Source organism: Dreissena polymorpha, chromosome 14 (genome assembly GCF_020536995.1).
Source record: "Dreissena polymorpha isolate Duluth1 chromosome 14, UMN_Dpol_1.0, whole genome shotgun sequence".
In the NCBI taxonomy this organism is placed as follows: domain Eukaryota; kingdom Metazoa; phylum Mollusca; class Bivalvia; order Myida; family Dreissenidae; genus Dreissena; species Dreissena polymorpha.
The window spans coordinates 52,069,163-52,090,048 of NC_068368.1; the positions used below are offsets into that span (position 1 = coordinate 52,069,163).

At 34.2% G+C, this 20,886-nt stretch overlaps 2 protein-coding genes across 2 annotated transcripts in view; one reads left to right on the forward strand and one right to left on the reverse strand.

Annotated features, from left to right (window-relative positions):
* Positions 1-20,886, reverse strand: part of LOC127857001 (neuroglian-like) — a 196,532-nt gene that overhangs the window by 45,778 nt on the left and 129,868 nt on the right. The gene's annotated exons all lie outside the window — the stretch shown is intronic.
* LOC127857004 (uncharacterized) overlaps positions 14,236-20,886 on the forward strand; it is an 87,463-nt gene continuing 80,812 nt past the window's right edge. The window contains exon 1 of the mRNA XM_052393261.1: positions 14,236-14,812. The gene's annotated coding sequence lies outside the window, so the exon portion shown is untranslated. The remainder of the gene's footprint in view (positions 14,813-20,886) is intronic.

The following is a 20,886-nucleotide window of genomic DNA, read 5'->3' on the forward strand; positions in this document are numbered from 1 at the left end:
CTCTGAGATTTACCATGACCTTTAAGGCAGGTAGACATTTGTTACACACAAAACATTTCCTGATTAACGTTTGTGGTTTTTCAGTCACACCTGTCAGTTGACCAGCTCATACTTTTCATCGTTAGCTGGTTTTACTAGTGCTAGTTACAAGTGCCAGTAACTGACAACTGCCATACTTGAATCTCAGGGGCCAGGCATCGACACCTGCAATTCTCGCATACCGGTAGGTTACAGCTCTAAGCTAGTAAGCCCATATATAAAATTTTCCTATACTTTCCCCATACCTGACTGCACATTAAGTTTCATTGTGTGTGTGTTCCTCTGTTTTATCAATATGACATCGTTATGTGTCTCACAGACGTAGATATAGCGATTGTCTGACATCTCTACCCACAGGAAGTGTAGGGAGCCTGAAGTATGGCAAAAATCAATGAACCACTTTTTGGGAAAACTGCGCTTAATGATTGTGCCAAAAGTATCATCACAGAAGTCTGCCCAGGCTATTAAATGAGGTAGAACACTTGTCTTTTATATAATTTTGCATTTTAACACAGTCTCTTCCAAACGAAAATCAAACCTAGGCAGAAGATCCTTTATTAGCCTGTTCAAACAGCACAGGCTAATCTGGGACAACACTTCATGCACATGATGTAAGAATACTTTTCTAAAAACCACCTAAAATGTTTCCACAAGTTCATGTCATATCCAAATAGTTAAATTAATGAAAACTGGGAGTAAAATAGGAGAGAATTGCTAAAAGAATAGTTTGAATAATTCAAGCGTTTTACCTTCTATTACGTGTTGCACTTTAAGGCAATTATCAAAACTTTATAGTCTACATGAATGGACCAGTTCATCATGTACAATAAAGGGCTTATTTGAAGAATAATGAGTTATATTACGTGGTTAAATCAAAACAGAACTTCATAGAACGAGTCACAATATATCATATCAACTTACCATTGCGGTCTATGATCATACGCTCACCAACGCTCAATGGGTTGATGTCTGACAAAGTGTTGGAAACCTAATACACAGACAGTTGACAGAAAGCATGGATACATATATTTAAGGGTGTTCATAAATGTTTTTGCCTTAATGTTGACCTTAGTAAATAGGTTTAATGTGTGTTTTTTCCTCTGTTTTGAACCATTTTTCCTTCTAAATATTTAATGACAAGCACAAAACATTATGAATTACACAACCCAGCACAGGCCTGGACTAATGTGATGTGTTAATGTCCTGAACAAGAACAACTATGTACGCCCTGCACTAGTTAATACTGAACTAGGCTCAGTACAATTTTTGGTCATATTGAGCTGAAATGGAAAAACATTATTTTCAGAAAAAAAATATATTTTTGGCCTGAGTGGTTAAACTATTGATTTTGATCGGAGCTGGACAAAATATTTCTTGTTCATCTTTACTAATTATATTTTCTGTGTTATAGTACAATAAGAATATTAATGCTTAATAATGACAATGCTTTGCTTGTTTGTACATGTTTGTGACAAGCTGATACAGAACATTGATTTTGCTGTCTCACAAGAGTAACTGCCTGGTTTTTTTTTCTTGTATACTTGATGTCATACAATTGTCCTTTGTCCTAACCCCCCCCCCCCCCCCTACAAAAAATATTGCTATTTTTCCCATATGCCAAAAATAGTGTCACTTTCCAAAACATGAAAAAAAATCTGAAAATGCTACAAATTTCCCTGTCCCTAATGTCTTGGTTTCATCAACCACTGTTGCTGAATGTCATAGCTAAATACCAATTTGCCTCTCTGCCAGTTGAATGTCCATGCCGGGATACTCTTGGGGACGTTGATACAGTCCATCTTCAGGTAGTTAGACGTGTACGCCTCCACATTGTCTGGGAATGAGTCAGTCGAACCCGGGAATGCATGGGCAACTATAATAACCCAATATATTATGTTTTTATTAGCAGAGTTCTGGGAAAACTGGGCAAAAGTTATGTGCATAGTGTCGTCCCAGATCAGCCTGTGCAGTGTTCACAGGCTAATAAGGACTTAATTATCCGCTTTTATGGTATGTTTTGCTTCAAAAAAGACACTGCTAAAAAAACAATCATGGCAAAAGTTGTCATCTCTGATAAGCCTGTGTAAATTGGCAGGCTTATCTGGGACGATACTTCACGCCAACGCATTTTTTACAGAACACAGCTCATTTTATTCATTGCACACAAGTTTTGTTTTTATGTTTGGATTACTTATTTTGCTGTTTTTACAGTTTTGCAGTGGTTATTTTGTAAATCTAGAATATGTGACTATTGAAAGTAAAAACCCTTATTTTGTATGAGCAATAAATGCACATGGTTGTACCAAAAGAGAAAGACTCATAGTAAATACTTCTGAAGAATTACAAATGAGCCTTCCTTTGAGAAAATGTGACTTAAGTGTAGGGCGTAGTGTAATTTTGGTTTGCCTGTGCAGTCCACACAGACAGATCAGAGACAACACTTTCCACTTGTATTGTATTTTTCGTTTTTATAAAGCGAAATCGAGTTTAGGGGAGAGTGTCATCAATGATTAACAGGTGGAGACTTTCAATGATACCTGGGACGACAATTCATGCACATGGATTATGATGACTGGGACGATACTTTATGTACATGTTATATGATACCTAGGACGACACTTTATGCACATGTATAATGCTTCTTGGGATGACACTTTATGCACATGTTTTGAGATACATGGAACGACACTTTATGCACATATTTTATGATACCTGGGACGACACTTTATGCACATGTATTATGATACCTCGGACGACACTTTATGCACATGTATTATGATATCTTGGGCGACACTTGATGCACATTTATTATGATACTTAAGACGACACTTTATGCATATGTAGTGTGATACCGAGGACGACACTTTATTCACATGTATTATGATACTTGGGACGACACTTTATGCATATGTTTTATAATACCTGGGTCGACACCTTATGCACATGTTATATAATACCGGGAACGACACTTTATGCACTTGTTTTATGATACCTGGGACGACACTTTATGCTTATATGTTATGATACCTGGGGCGACACTTTATGTACATGTATTATGATACCTGGGAAGACACTTGATGCACATGTTTTATGATACCTGGGACGCCACTTTATGCATATGTTTTATCATATTTGGGACGAAACTTTATGCACATGTTGTATGATACCTGGAACGACACTTTATGCGTATGTTTTATGATACCTGAGACGACTCTTTATGTACATGTATTATTATATCTAGGACGACACTTTATGCGCATGTATTGTGATATCTGGGACGACACTTTATGCAAATGTATTATGATACCTGGGACGACACTTTATGCACATGTTTCATGCTACCTAGGACGATTTTTTTATGCATATATATTACGATACCTGGGACGACACTTTATGCACATGTATTATGCATCCTGGGACGACACTTTATGCACATGTATTTTGTTACCTGGGACGACACTTTATATACATGTTGTATGATACCTGGAACGACACTTTATGCACATGTTTTATAATACCTGGGACGACACTTTATGCACATGTATTATGATACATGGGACGACACTTTATGCACATGTATTATGATACCTTGGGCGACATTTTATGCACATGTATTATGCTACTTAATACGACAACTTATGCATATGTAGTGTGATATTAAGATACTTGGGACGACACTTTGTGCACATGTTTTATAATACCTGGGGCGACACTGTATGCTCATGTTATATGATACCTTGGACGACACTTTATGCACATTTTTTATGATACATGGGACGACACTTTCTCCACAAGTTTTATGATACCTGGGACGACACTTTATGCATATGTTTTATGATATTTGGGACGAAACATTTTGCACATGTTTTATGATACTTAAGACGACATTTTATGCATATGTAGTGTGATACCTGGGACGACACTTTATGTACATGTTTTATGATACCTAGGACGACACTTTATGCACATATGTTTTGATACCTAGGACGACACTTTATGCACATGTTTTATGATGCCTGAGACGACACTTTATGCCCATGTTTTATGATACCTGGGTGACACTTTATGCACATATTTTATGATACCTGGGACGACACTTTATGCACATGTATTATGATACCTGGGACGACACTTTATACACATGTTTTATGATACCTGGGACGACACTTCATACATATGGTTTATGATATTTGGGACGAAACTATATGCACATGTTTTATGAAACATGGAATGACACTTTATGCGCATGTTTTATGATACCTGGGACGACACTTCATTCCCATGTTTTATAATACCTGGGACGACACTTTATGCACATATTTTATGATATCTAGGACGACACTGTATGCACATGTATTATAATATCTGGGACAACACTTTATGCACATGTTTTATGATATCTGGGACGACACTTTATGTACATGTATAATAATATCTAGGACGACAGGTTATGCGCATGTATTGTGATAACTGGGTCGACACTTTATACACATGTTTTATGATACCTGGGACGACGCTTTATGCACATGTTTTATGCTACCTGGGACGACTCTTTATTCACATGTATTATTATACCTTGGACGACATTTTATGCACATGTGTTATGATACACGGGACGACACTTTATGAACATGTATTATGATACATGGAACGACACTTTATGAACATGTTTTAGAATACCTAGGACGACACTTTATGCACATGTATTATTATAGCTGGGACGACACTTTATGCGCATGTATTATGCGTTTTCCCGTAACAAGGCTCATATTTTTTAATTTTGTCATCTAGATCTCTCTTGTCTCGACAATTAGGATGTACCATCAAAAAAGGAAAAACAACATTTAGTAAGAGTTAAAAACAATTAAAACAACTAACAAGTGCTCAGTTTAAATAAGGCACATATCATTTTCAGGTCCGGTATTCACCAGCCCTTTCTTAGACTTAAGAAAAAAGAACTGACTTAGAACGAAGAAAAAAACATTAAGCATTTGATTAAATAAAGGCTACACATATTATTTTTGTTCAAAATACATTTATAAATATTAAATAATTTTAAATACTTATGTATTTTTAAATGATTATTTACATATCATATTTCTATTATTATACCATATAAACATTAAAGTTTAAAGAAAATTTGTAAATAAGGGCACAGATCCAACCAACCTGTTGCTGCAATACGTAAGTATGGTGTCATGGCCGTTCCGAATTCATTGGATACAACACACTGATAGTCTCCCGTCAGTTGCTCGTTAAAAAACTCTCCAATAAATAGAGATCCCGTGTTAGCGTCAAATCCAGCTTCCTTCTCGTCAGCATTCAACTTTTCTTCATTGAATCGCCATTCATACCTGAAATATGAACTGAAGTTTAATACAAAATAGTCACCTTAATCACATACTTCCATTCTTATCATTCACAACACAAAGAGAAGCTTAAAGATTCTGAATTTTCCAAATTAAGATGTATACACTAGAAAGCAAGGCAATAAAATCTTAACAACATTACAGGTACTTTAAAATATTTCAGTAAATAGTTGCCATTTATATATGATTATGTCTTAATATTTGTTGACCACATTAAAACAAATGTATAATTGTACTCACAAACATTACATACAATTGTTTTTAACTCTTGTTTCTTTTCATAGCATCTGCTTAACATGTTGTCTAGAAATTTTAAACATCGAATTCTATCATTAATACCAATGATATGACAACCTTGCTTAAAAAGCAGTATTGTTCAAAATCGATAAATAACCAAAAATACCATTCTTTGTCTTAGATTGAAGACTTACTTGAGAGTTGCAGACCCAGTGGCCACACAAGAGAACGTCCGGTTGTTCCCCTTACGGATGTACTCTAGAGGTCTATTCCAGTTGTTACCCAAGGGTATGGTGATCCTGGGTGGTGTACCCCCTGAAATAGTGGGGGTAAAGTTAGGGGTAAGGTAAGATTAATTAACAGAAAAATAAATGCAACAGAGATATTCACCGCACGAATATTTATAGCTTTCCAATATTAACAAAACCCTGACGTTTAAGCATCGACATTTTTCTATACCGTTATATGTGTTCCATACTAGAATCAAGTGTAATAGATAAATAAAGGAATACCCCACTCACTTAGTGTAATTGTGTTAATTAACCTGTTAAACAGGCGCATGATCTAAACCAATATTTAACTAAGAAAATTATTCAACGGTGTAATTTAAAGTTTGAATATCGATATCCACCTATAATCTAGTGACAAAAATCAAGAACTGAGATTTTTAGATTGCCCCAAATTTATTTTGCAAAACATTATGATAGCCAACACACACCAACAAACGTTGTTCTTCATAGTAGTTGACATAATTGTGTTTGTTGCTAATTTTAAGTCGTTAAGTACCTAATCATATGCGTTTGCACCCGCGTAGTTCAAATTCAAAGGAAGGTGAAAATATGGCATATAAGAATGCTAATTTATGACGTGATGTAAATTAAGAATAAATTGTATTTATATTCTAGCATAATTGTTATAGACTCCACAAGCATCAGTTTCCTATCGGCCAAGAATGAAGTTTTTATAAAGGAGATCAATGAGGGTCCATTACATTACATTGTCCATATTACACGGACGCCTCTTCTCAAAGCAATGGGACACATACATGAGTGTTGGGAGGACAGTCATTGTGTGATTTTTTTATAAACACGCACAACAGCCAACATACGCTCACCTGAGACCTAAAGGAACTAAACTGTTTTGAGTAGGTGGCTGGCAATGTGTCCGATTGCCCAAACACATGGTGGAAAAATGCTTTGGAACAAACGGTACTTATTTGTATGATAAAGTTTGGGTGAAAAATGCGGCTAAAATAGTGCAACAGATCTTTATATATAATTTGTACTCGTCACCAAATTCCAAATCCTGCATAATCCAGTTCGATAATCTGGTAAGATTAAATAGAAACAAATAGTGTGACCAGGTGTGAACGCTAGTAATGCGGATACTTTTATATGTGCATTGTCCCAAGTGTATTCATATTCTTTTTTTAATTTTACTTCGTTTTAAAAAACCAAGTGACCCAGTTCCGAAAACGACTGAGATTTCATTCACACAAATGTTCGGACACAGTTTCATGGTCACTGGACAATAAATACAACAGTGTTTACATGGTTTATTAAGAAAAGATCATGATATCGTATCTTTGCCGTACATCAAAAAAGCTATGTTTAATTCGAAACACATTGATTTGTTGATCTTGATGGGAGTTCGTCGTCTGCCATTTCGATACATGCAATCTATCCAAAAGTCACTCTGGCTTTCAGCATTGTATAAACGTATATGGTGGTTTAAGTTTGACGAATTTTATTCAAAATCATTAACGGTAAATTTGCTTATGTAACTGATATAACACGTGTGTACACAGGGCTGAATTGATTTAAAACGTTTTATACAACAAATAAGCAAAACAACTTACTGACAGATACGTACAGACAGCCAAATACCTGTTTAATTTGTTTTCAAAATCCATTCGATAAATCATAAGTATATAATCCACTTTCGATAACTAGGCGTTAAGTATTATGGCAGCACGTTCAAGACGGCGATCTAGGTCACTAAATTGTTTTTTAACTGAGCATTATATGTTTAACTTCATTAATTACACACAATCCTTACAACTTTTCTTAAACTGGGACGCATGTGATATTGAGCAATCAAGTTGATACGCGGCAGAAGCTACATCTATACCGTTTATATATTTTGAGCCTTAACCATTGTTAACTCGGTCGATGTAATAAATCGTTGCTTAAATAAGATAAAATATTTTAAAAACCCTCCGCAAAACATAATCTGCTATCCTCATATAATTAGTGAATCCGGTTTCTGTGCGCTAGTATTCGATTAGACTGTGTGCGTCAATATTTTCCTGACACTGTCTTGTTAGAGCGTGTTTTGTTCTTTTTATTCTCACATTACAGTAATAAAGTCTGATATTCCATTATTTCGATTACCCAATTGCAATAGACAAAGTAACAAATTCAACTTAATATTGTTTGGTAAAATTATACAATATTATAGCATAAGCGAAGCAGCACCTCGTCATGATAAATGGTAATATTAATTACTTACTGGCTTCCAAACAGCTCGTTACTGCAGCACCAAGCACCAATGTGTTCAAAAACATGCTGATGTTTGAACACACTGAAACAATAATTTCAAAAAATTAAATATTTAAATTCGAAAAAGTTTAAGACAAGGAAGTCGTTGGAAAATTGTATAGTCTGCCCTTGAATGCCCATTGTTCGAATGGAGAGAAAAGCGATTGTTATAGTAAACTTTATTTCCTACTTAAACCAACACTTGATACTATTCCAAATATTATTATTTGTAATGAGCAAATGCATTAAATGACAAAAACAGACGGCATAATATGCACAATTCCCTATAAATGTAAGAGGACAGCCAAAAAAATAAATGCAAACAAACCATACTACTGAATGAACTTGTTGTATACATATATACACAATACTTTTATTATTTTAGTATTGATTTTTAACGGATGCGCTTTGAAACATATGTGTATGACTAATCACTCAAAATTATTCACTGAAACGAAAATGCATCCACTTTGAAGAGGGGGTCATGCGTGTACAACATAAGATTATTAACGGAAAATGCAAACAAAATCAACAAAACCGTTTAGTATTTATCCAGTTTACTACGTTTTTGTGTATTTCAAATGTGTTTACATTAAGTGCGTATGTAGTTTTCAAACATAATAGTGTCTCAAATCTCTTCACACACGTATTTCTCTTATGATATATGTTTTTCCTAATGGAATACCCAACATAGTTTACAGCAACTGTTCACATTGACTAAACCAATTGTGAAACCTGAAAATACTAGTTTCAAGAAAGGGATTGTTACCGGATGTCTGGCATATAGCTTCCTAACGACAATATCCATGCAGCAATTTACATGAATTGTTGATGACAAATGTTACTCTTTAGTCTTGCAAGTATTCTTTGGAGTTATGCAACAATCCAAAGCTACATCAACACTTTATTGAAAAAAATGACTCTAAATCTCTAGATGTGTGAAATACCCCTAACCAATAGAACTGCTTATTGGTGGGCAAGGAGGATCTCATAGTGATTTAGGCACTGATAGTATTTACAGATCAAAGCATCTTGGCGTTAAGCTCAGAAAAGGAAAAGGGTTTTCAGTTTCCAAAATTGTTGAGGTTGTTCAGAATAGAGGCACGAATTAAAAAAAGATGGTTATGAATAGGCAAAAGAACGAAACAAGTGGGCATCAGCAGATAAACTGCGAATGGTGCATACATGATAGAAGCACTATGCATATGACCGTCACAGGCGATCCAGCAATTATGTTTAGGTAAATATGTAAAAGCACATGAGTCAATGTTCCTAACAAATGTTGACTTTGTCATATATGTTGCACATCGAATCAGTCAAAAACAGCTATCCGCTAAAAAGTGTACCAGATTAGCTGTGTCGAGGTTATGGGCACCTTCTGTCATCATAAAATATAAATATCACCGACAAATAGAGCCGATGATTTCCTATAGGATATTCGTGAATATTCTTATGTTCTAGCACAACTATTTTAATCATCATACCTTTCATGTGTAACAAATGTATCCAAGTTCGCATGTTTACATACATTTATACATCACTAACTTCTTTATATAATATTAAAATCAAGAAATATTTTATTTTATTCACAAATAAAAAGGTCATTAAGGTAATTAATAAAACAAAACTCTGAATATCAATACACTCATTGAAAGAACTACTTTTTATACGGAACTTTTGTTCTGCATACATTTCTTTATTGCTTTTAAATATATTGTCCCAGGAGTATGCCTTGAACTGTGCACTTGACAATTGACTTGCAGTGGACAATAGTCTAACGAATACTTAACTCATGACCTCATGTCAGACAGTATTGATATTTTTCCTGTTCGTTGTGGAAATGATTCAGCATGAACAATGTTATTTCTTTTAACTAACTTTACTTTAAGTTTCACCTAATTATTTGTGGATCACTCACCGCAGATGATAATACCATAGTAACACAACAAGAACAATATAAAATGCATAAACAAATCAGAATGTTGTATATGCTTCTCTGCGATTTCCTTGTGACAATTAAAGCGAAAATAATAGTAAAAGTGATACAAACTTTGGTTAATATAAGTTATGAGTAAGATTTCCGAGGAAGAGGTGCCAAAATATCAATGAAATTAGAGTTTTATTTTGCGAATGATTGTGTTTTGAACAGTCGTAAACTCATTCATGTACAAACGACAGTTTTATCTGGAAAATGTCACTAATCTATGAAGATTAGTTAATACGACACGCAGGATGTGAAACAAGATTTGAAACAAAATGGTATTTAACCAATTTAACGTTAGCGTTTTGTGTAATTATGCAATTAATGTATCATGTTTTCGTGCTTAAGGTTGAAATACATTAAGCAGAAATAAACACATTGTTCCGAGTTATAATGTAACACCCTCTTAATACTTCTTATAATAGCAACACTAGGATCGTAGTTTCCCGTATATTTCTGTGTCTATTTGCTATCGAGGTATGGATGAACGCTCGGACACGTTATATACAAAAGCATTAAATATAATAAAAGCATCGCAGAGTCTGTACGATTCCACGTTGTTGTCGGACCAAACGACCCTTACTTCGACCCTTTATCTTGCAGCGCGACCCCAAAGAGGTTGTCAGCCCACAGCGCCTGCATCAAAGGGAATTGATCAAGGACTCGTGTGATCTTGCATTATATTAATGTCGGCACATTCGATGAGTCATATTTGCTTTGCCTATCGGTTAGCATAGCAACGTCAATGGCTTCTAGTCAGGCCTATACGGTCTTTTTATTTTTTCTTCTCCATAATTATATCAATTTTTCGTAAATAACTACACTTCAAGTGAATCTTTCAAAGCAAACGCCTGAAAACACTCTATAGTTTTCATATGTATTACCAAATCTTCATGCAACTTTAGCATACCATTTGATCAGTATTACTCAACCAATGTGAAAGTGGGTCACTTGGGGTCAACAACTAGGTAACTTAATCAAAATAAAGAAAAAACTTGCAAACAACTAGGATGCCACATGCATTGCCAAAAGTTAATGTTTATGAAAAACATGCATGAATCAAAGCAGTGAATCTAAATCGGAGGACACTGCCAAAAACTACAAGAGAAATCCTGGTGGAATCGGTGTTTCATACGTGTAAACAATATATTATTTATTACTAACACAGTTGAATTATTGTGAAAAAGGTTAATGTTTAATGTTTACTTGCATCTGCCATACTTGAAAGTATCTACTATTTCAGAAGTAGTTACTAACAATTCGGAAAAGATCCTGTGTTATACGATTTTCGTTCTTCAATATATTTAAATGTTAATAAATGTAACATGATTATTCTGTATTTTAATTTACTTGTTTTTATAGTATACATATGTATGGCAGTGTCTCGGATTTGGTTCTTGTGGACTATCCCGGTTCGCTAGAGCAGGCAAAAGGCAGGCCGTTATACATGACATTTGGCGACATACGCGAGGTCGGTCATACATTTGCAAGGCCAACTGTCAAAGGTTTTGAATAACACCGTCCGAAATATTGTGCCGCAGTAAAAATGAAAATGTTAACGAAATTAAGATGTAACAAAGTAATATTTGTTTACTTTGCCGTTTGGCTGGACAGTCATTAATGGTATTGCAATATCAATTGTTGCAGTCGCATGATGATCTATTGGTAAAAGACGGATATACTTTTCATGCTGATACCTCATTTTACATTTTACTCATCTTCTGGAATATGCAGGTTTCGTGTATTATTGCCTTACACCACATGATCCCATTTCCTTTATAAGATCACATCAGAGCAAACAGGTGCAAAGAATTGACAGCTGCAAAGAATTGCAACACTATTTTGTTTTAGTAGTTTCGTTTGTTTAAGGATAAGTAACCAAGAAGGTATGATGAACGTGTTCTTTTGACTGGATAGAATGAGCATGGGTAATGAAAACAGAAAACTGTTTGCTTGTGGAAGCAATTTATTTGTTCTTTCTGAAGGTAAAATCATACTCTGATACATGTTGCCATTGTACATATTAACATATACTGTATTAATTGGACTGGTCATATATGGTGAAGATACAGATTTTCCCTGGCAAATTAAGTATACATTCTATACACAGTATCGTGGACCTTCGAAACAATATTTTAATTAGTTAAGTATTATACTGTAACATGATGTCCAAGCATACACGTTATTCCATGGAAAGAAAAACACACAACGTTATTTATGATTTGTAATCACATTCAAATGATCAACACAACTACCGGTAGGTTCTTTTTTTTCACTAAACATTGTATGCATAAACTGTCAACTGTATTTAGGTAAAATTATACGTTATAGGCATTTTGATACCAATCGATAAATCATACAAACTACATACATGTATCAAAACAGTACAGGGAACTTTTCAATAATAAAATTGCCAACACAATATCACTAACAATTTGAAAATCCGCTGGTCAAAAACATCGAACCAGGTCAATTCACCTTTCGCAAGTGTACACTTTTACAAAGCAATACAATTTCAGCATAATCAAATAGCATAACATTAACCTGGACTCTTAGACAACCTGCAAACCAATGTAGGAGGAATGATTTTGTGAAACGATATTCTGTATTTACATAATTAAACACACTATTTACCAACACACTCTTTTACTTTACACTTAAAATGGGGCACACTTTTCAGTTATATCACTATGAGAGAGAATATTATGTGTTTATGTATGTGTATTATAAATAAGTTATACTCTGGGAAAACTAGGATTAATTCATGTGCTAGCATTGTTGTTCCAGATTAGCCTGTGCAGTTATGTGCTCACAATATTGTTCCAAATTAGCATGTGCAAAAGTCATGTGCTTACAATGTTGGTCCAGACAAGCCTGTGTAGTCATGTGTTTACAATGTTTTCCAGATTAGCCTGTACAGTCATGTGTTAACAATGTTGTTCCAGATAAGCCTGTGCAGTCGTGTGCTAACAATGTTTTTCCAGATTAGCCTTTGCAATCATGTGCTTACAATGTTGTTCCAGATAAGATGTGCAGAAATGTGCTCACAATGTTGTTCCAGATTAGCCTGTGCAGTCACATTCTTACACAGTTGTTCCAGATTTAACTGATTTAAGTCCGCAGTAGCATATCCGAAAATACATTTTCAACCCTCATGAAATTTTTCCTTTCAAGAAAGTATCTTGTTAAAAAAAATCAGTCTAGTTGGACAGTGTTGCCGCTGATTAACCTTAGCAGACTGCACAATCTTATCTGGGACAACAATATATGCACATGCACTAACTTAAAGCATGGTATTGTGTGCCACTCATATGTGCATGAATGTGAAGTTTTTGCAACATCTCTATCAATGTAGGAACGCTGTAAATTAGTTATCTACTAGTGAAAAAGGAATATGTATTTACATAGTCTGGTGGATTATTTGTGTAAATCCTGCCTCTGTTGCAAACATTGACCGAATAAAGCAGGGTCAGATAAACTAGTTGATCACCTGCGGTACGTCACGTGACCGCGATCGAACCGTAAGTACGTATTCCTACGCACCGATTAACACGTTATAATATTTGACATTTTACGTAAAAAATGTACATGCAAAGTTCTCGGGAATTGTTTTGTAAAAACAAAATGATCTTAAAAGTAATAAATGTGTCAAATTTTAGCAAACATATTCAATCAAGTAATAAATTTTGCCTTCATATTTATTGACACATAACCTTTAATATACGGCGTTTCTTTATATAAATAGAAAAATTACACTCCACTAATACACACCTATTGTTCGGTTGTCTGCAATGTTTTTTATTTTGCAAATAAATTTCATTCAAATTTAAATAAAATTAAATAACAATATATTTGAATGAAAAATGTCGGACTATATTGATCAAATTGTTGTTGATGTAGTTTGGGAAGATTTAATTGCTGAAAGTGAAGAAAATATAGATGTTACTGTAAACAATAAGGAACAATATGTTCAAAATAACAAAAAGGATAAACTCAATAAAGAAAACTCTACAGGCTTGTTGAACATTGTAAATGTAGGTGTTACAAAAGTTGAAAACATGAAAACAAGTGTCAATCAAATAAGTCTATTTGATGTTCAACTCTCAATGTAAAGGACTGTTTAAAACAACTAACAAATGAACAAGTAAATCAACAAATGTGTCAAGCGGAAAACAAGAATAGTCTAAAGAAAACAATAATTGATGTTAACAAGTTCAAAAGATTCTTATTGACAAAACAAGAAAAAAGGGAAATACATGACATAGGCCCGGATATGTTGGATGAATACTTGGCAAAGTATGTGCTTTCAGTTAGAAAATGTGATGGTTTTGAATATGAACCAAGCACAATAAGGAACATGATATCATGCATCGACCGGAAACTCAAACGCAACAAATATCCTGTACAAATTATGCAAGAAAACAACACCAATCACTTTCAGCTTACAAGGGATGCTTTAAAGGCGAAACAAAGAACCCTAAAAACATGGGAAAGGGCAACAAACCAAATGCCACATATTCCATACGTGACGAGGAAATCAATGTAATGTATGAACGTGGAATGCTGGATGGTACATCGCCAAAGGCCTGGTTTAACAATTGTGTGTCACTTGGATTAAGAGGAACGACTGAGAATTATAATTTGAGGTAATTATGCTAAAAACAGACACTTATTAATCAAAAATTATATTGAATTGTCATATTGCAAAGTCAAGTATAAAATTTCTGCTGATACTTAACTCATATATCCCTATCTTTATGAAGACAGGTTGTTCTCCATTGAACTGCAGAACTGCTTTTACAATTAAATGGCTTTGCAATAACTATTAAATATAACAGGAATAACTTTCAGTTGTAGCATGATCACAATATCCAGCAAGTAAGCTCTCCATCTTTATAAAGAACCAGAAAATGGCACTTTCCTCCTTAGAAAAAACAATTTTCCAAACTGCTGCCAAAAACAAGAGAGGTGTTTGTCAGAAACACAATGTCTCCTACTGCGCCGCTTTGATTTTTTTTACCTTTGACCTTGAAGGTTGACCTGACCTTTTCACCACTCAAAATGTGCCGGTCCACGAGATACACATGCATGCCAAATATCAAGTTGCTATCTTCAATATTGCAAAATTTATGGGCAATGTTGATGTTTTCGGACGGACGGACGGACAGACTGACAGACAGCTCAACTGCTATATGCTACCCTACCGGGGGCATAATAATCCCAATTAGGTTTATCTAATGAGATGTGTTTGTTGAAAAGAAATGTTGTAAGCAACAGTAAAGCATTTCCAAATTAATAAACAAACACAGCATGCATAAAGTATATAGCATAAACAAGGTTTAAAAAAATAAAGCAAATGTAGTGATGACCAAGTGTTATCTCTTTTATATGTAGATTTAAAAGTGATTTTTTTAATTGTTCTTTTTTAGTTCTTTAGATTCATTAACACAACATGGTCTCATACTGTACACTTTTCATGTTCACTATACATTTGGTTTAAAAAAGACTTTCTTTAAAACTGAAGTTACAAAAACTAACCTGTTCTAGAGGCATGTATGTAAGCTCACACTTTTAGCAAACAATCATTTTCCATATCAAATTTGACAGACAACCATATTTCTTGTTCATGATTTCATCCTTCATCATACACATGGCTAAAATGGATCAATTCTAATCATACTTTTTTTGTACTAAATAATTTTCTAAACAAAAAATGGAAGGAAATAACTTCTATATTTGGTTGAACTCAAATAAAATATTGAAATACATAAGCTGAATATGGTTCATTTTTACGTTTTACATTAATATGAACAGCAGACAGGTGGCTCATAGAAGGCCACATTTAGACAAATGCTGGACTTTTTCAATAATGTGCATTTGTAAAATACGGTTCTTAAAAATTCACAACTACCAAAAGGCTTACAACCCTATGAATAAAAAACTAGTTTGCACATTTTTATTTAAGTTAGTCTTATATTTGAAATGAAGGTATGAATGGTTCTGTATCTACCAGTGAAAAATGTAAAGTTATAAGAGTACATAGAAGTAAATCCTAGGCATATGTATATGTGGTTTCATATTGCTTAATTTCTGGATATGATCCGTGCTCTGTGAAAAGGCTGCTGAATGCATGTGCGTAAAGTGTCATCCCAACTTAGCCTGTGCAATCCGCACAGGCTTAGCAGGTACGACATTATTCCGCCTATACTAGATTTATGCTGAGAAGAGACTTGTTTGACGACAAATATCATAAAAACAGAAAGTATTGTCCCTGATTAGCCTGTATGGACTGCAAGGCTAATCTGGGATTGTGCATAACATGCATTAAAGACAATTTTTTACAGAGCACGGCCCATATTTATATTTATGAAAAAATACAGCAATACACAAAGCATTCAGCTGAACAAATAAAACACTGGAAACATGATATGTTTTTAAAACAACTAAACATGACATTGAAGCAAAGAATTTCAATATGTTTACTAAACAGTAAATGTTAAAGCTTACGTGAGCAAATTACAAGTGATTCAGATAAATACAAGTATGACGAGTAGGTCTATGGTGATGATTATCTTGTTTAAATAACTAACACGATGGGCTTGGATTAAATGGTGATTGAAATTATGTTGAACTTTGTGTGAAGAATATAAGGTGAAAGAATTAAACGAAAAGTTAAATGTTTAAAAATGAAAGGAATAATGTGGTTTTAGTGGAAATATTATCACTACAAAATTGCAAAAAAAATCAACCAACATTATAGCAAGATAAGGAATGACATAATTATTGGCTATTAAAAAATATTAATGCCACGGTTGACATATCACTATACAGATGTAGTATTGGTATATGGATATTCAATGTCCAACCTTCAATATACACGCAGGTATTGATACATACGGGTATGTACAATTGGCCTCCTCTCACATACGTCAAGAAGTGAACAGGTTACCTATCACACATATGAGTTAATCTCAATGACGATTGGGCTAAATGCATATGCTTAAAGTATTGTATCAGTGTGCAGTCAGCACAGCCTAGTCAGGAACAAGACTTTTCACCAAGCTTGGGTCTACGTTAAGAAAATACTTACTTTAAATGAGAATATCCATGATAGTGGAAAGTGTCGTCCCAAATAAGCCTATGCAAACTGCACAGTCTTATCTGGGATAGTACTTTGATCATATAAAGAAAGCTTGTTTTTTCCAGAGACATGTTCATATATACATCAGCTCACAACCCCTTAAAAGCAAATTAAACAACCAAAAGTACTTGTATATGTTAACCATTGATAAAATAATAATGCATAATAACCAATATATTACTGAATTATGTTCATAACATTTCAGTATATACCTTTATATATAGTTTACACAATTTAATATGTTTCATGTAAACATGTGTAAAGGCACAAACTAACATAAGAAAATATCATTATTTATGAAATTATTAAAAAACCATTGTAACCTGGTCATTGCACAATATATAAAATGATGCCAATTTGGACCAATGAGAACGATGATACAATCTAGTGTATTTTGTGTTCAATTTATAAATCATATAAAATATTAAATATTTAACTTAAGTTTTAGATATAGATAAGTAAGATACAATTCTTCATCATCTACCAATTGCAATATGTCAATTGAATACTGAATCACTTGTAATTAAGGCAACACGATTATTGTAAGTATTGGTAAAATGAAAATATAGCTAGCATGTTTGCTGCACATCTCTGAAATAAGATTTTTTTATACAACTAAACGAAATGTACAACAGGAAGTGTATTTTGACATAAAGGACTCGACCTTATCTCATTCTAACAAAACAAAGATTGAATACATTAAAACCATACAATTTCATAATATATCCATACTATTTTGTGATATTTAAAATCATTATGACAAGCACATCATTTCCTTTTAAATACAAGAATATAAATAATTGTTTTATGTTAATTTTCGCTACAGTTCTATGTTTAAGGGTCTCATCTGGCAACAAAACCTAAATTCTCTTAAAAATGTACAAAAAGTGAAAAATAGTCAAACTTTCACAATCTAGAATAAAAAACTTCAGGCTCAACACTTTCTGCATTTTATGGAATCTATCGTTTAAAGAAAGTCTCTGTTAAACAAAAATCCAGCATAGGGTTGATTATGTCGTCTCTGATTAGCTTGTCTGGACTGTACAGGCTAATCTGGGTTAATATTTAACGCATATGCATTAAGCATTATTTCCCATACCAGCGTCAAAATTTTGATGCTGCGAAAATTTAATACAACCATCCTAAGGCCTGTTTTGTACTGTGGTACTTTTAATTTTGCTGAAGCCAGACAGTAAAAGTAAAGTCTAGCAGGTTGCTGCAATACATGTCAACAAATTAAATGTAGGTTTTATGTTGAATGATTTAATGACCCAAGAATAAGTAGCACCTTAGCTCTATATTTTTTTTTGAAAGTTGTAGCTTTATTTCAGACTTAATCAGCAGAAGAAATAAAAAGTTGTGATAAAATGTTTTTAGGCTCAAATATTTTGGGAAAATTTGAAATACTGCATCAACGGTACAATGAGCATTGTTTTGTAGCAGCTTAGATTCTTCCCACATCATTGAAACCATCGTTCTTTAGTCCTTCAACTGGATTGTTACCGACCTGTTTCTCCTTATTTTCATCTGTAAACAACAATAACACATAAAAACTGGGCCACAGTAAACAGCAATAATACATATAAGCTGCGCTCTTGAACAACGGGAATCAATGCATGTGCGTAAAGTGTCATCCGAGATTAGCCTGTGCTGTCAACATAGGCTTATCAGTGACAACACTTTTCATTTAATGGCGTTGTTTATCAAAATTATGTCTCTTTGAAGCAAACATCCAGTCTTTATCAGATACCTTTACCATATTTTAACGCATATGTAGTCTCTTAGAAAGTTATATTTGTTAAATGACTTTTTCAACTAGATTCAAGTTTTAAAGGCTTCATTTCCAACCCTTAGATATTGGTAAGCAGCAAACAGCATGAAACCTGAACAGTCTTCAAGTTACTCGCAGGTAAAATATTAAAGTGGTAACCTTTAATTTGCTTGCGTAAAGGTCACTTTAAAACTGTGATGTTTTTTTCAGTATTAAGCCAGCTATATTCCTGAACGTACTTGCGTAGATCGCGCGATAGTTTCATAACTTCTTCATCTTATTCACACTTGAGATTCTCTTCTTTATTGACCTGGGTTGTGATCTGTGAAAAAAGGGTTGTAATGCATGTGTGTAAAGTGTCATCCCAGGTATGCCTGTGCAGTTCGCACAGGCTAATCAGGGACGCCGCTTTCCACTATTATAATACTTTTCGTTTAAAGAAAGTTTCTTTTTAGCGAAAATCCAGTTTAGGCGGAATACGTCGTACCTGATTAACCTGTGCGGACTGCACAGGCTTATATGGGACGACACTTTACGCACATGCATTCAACCCACTTTTCGCAGAGCGAGGCTCTCAATCACGGTTAAGCGAATGTTTTTAACTTATTGCTCAATTTGCAAAAAACTGTTTGCTTTCTAACATTTAAATAACCTTTATTGTGTCGTTTACCGAATAATGACTTAAAAAACAACAACAACAGTGCGTACGATTCTCAAGTTTCTGTACTTCTCATTACAACAGAAGTCTCAAATTCCAATATAATCCCGGTTAGAATAGTACACTCAGTATATATTTGGACATTCTGTAGTTTGTCTTTGAATTTAACACATTTACATAAAATACTTCTCATTGAATAGAAATAAAGGGTCTAATTTTCTACATGTTTCAAAATGTTGACAATTCAAACATCTTACGCAAATTGTTAAATTATTTTCAATGCTTGATTCATCACTGAAATGTCGACACGACAAAAATATAATTAATCGTTTTTGTTTATTCGTGATCCAGAAAAAAATATCACGAAAAATACTCCTCTAACAATAGTTCATTTGGTGTATGTGATTCTGTCAGGTGGAAGTCTAGAAAACCTGGACTGGACTCATGGACAGGACTGGACTGGACTCGTGGACTGGACTCATGGACTGGACTCGTGGACTTGACTAATGGACTGGACTGCAGCACATCTTTGTAAACAATGTTGCCGTATTGAAAATTATAAACAGAGTTATTATTATTCCCCTACTGGTCTTTGATCAGAGGGTATTTAAGGTTTACCCTCTGTGTGTTTGTGTGGGTGGAGTTGTGAATGCGTTGTAACGGACACACAGACAAACGCATCCAAAACTCCACTCACACACGAATGGTTATCCTTAAATACCCTCTGATCAAAGACCGTTAGGGGAATAATAATAACTTTGTTTAAAATTATCAATACGTCAACATTGTTTACAAAGATGTGCTACAGTCCAGTCCATGAGTCCAGTCCACGATTCCAGTCCAGTTCAGCCCATGAGTCTAGTCCAGGTTTTCTAGACTGCCATTTTAATGAAGCTGCATGTTTCTGATGTTCTGCTTCTCATAAAGCTCGTAAATCAAAAGACTGTATTCATCATACAAACCAGACCCGAGTATTGTCAGAATGAAACCAATCTTCTATCCATTAAAATCTCTTAACGGCTTACTGGTGTTTCAAGATGCAATAACTGACACTTCAGACATGTTTAATGGACCAAATTTGTTCAACTGTGTGATATTCGTCTTTCAAACTAAGACTTGTACCAAAAAAAAAAACAATAATACCTTTGAC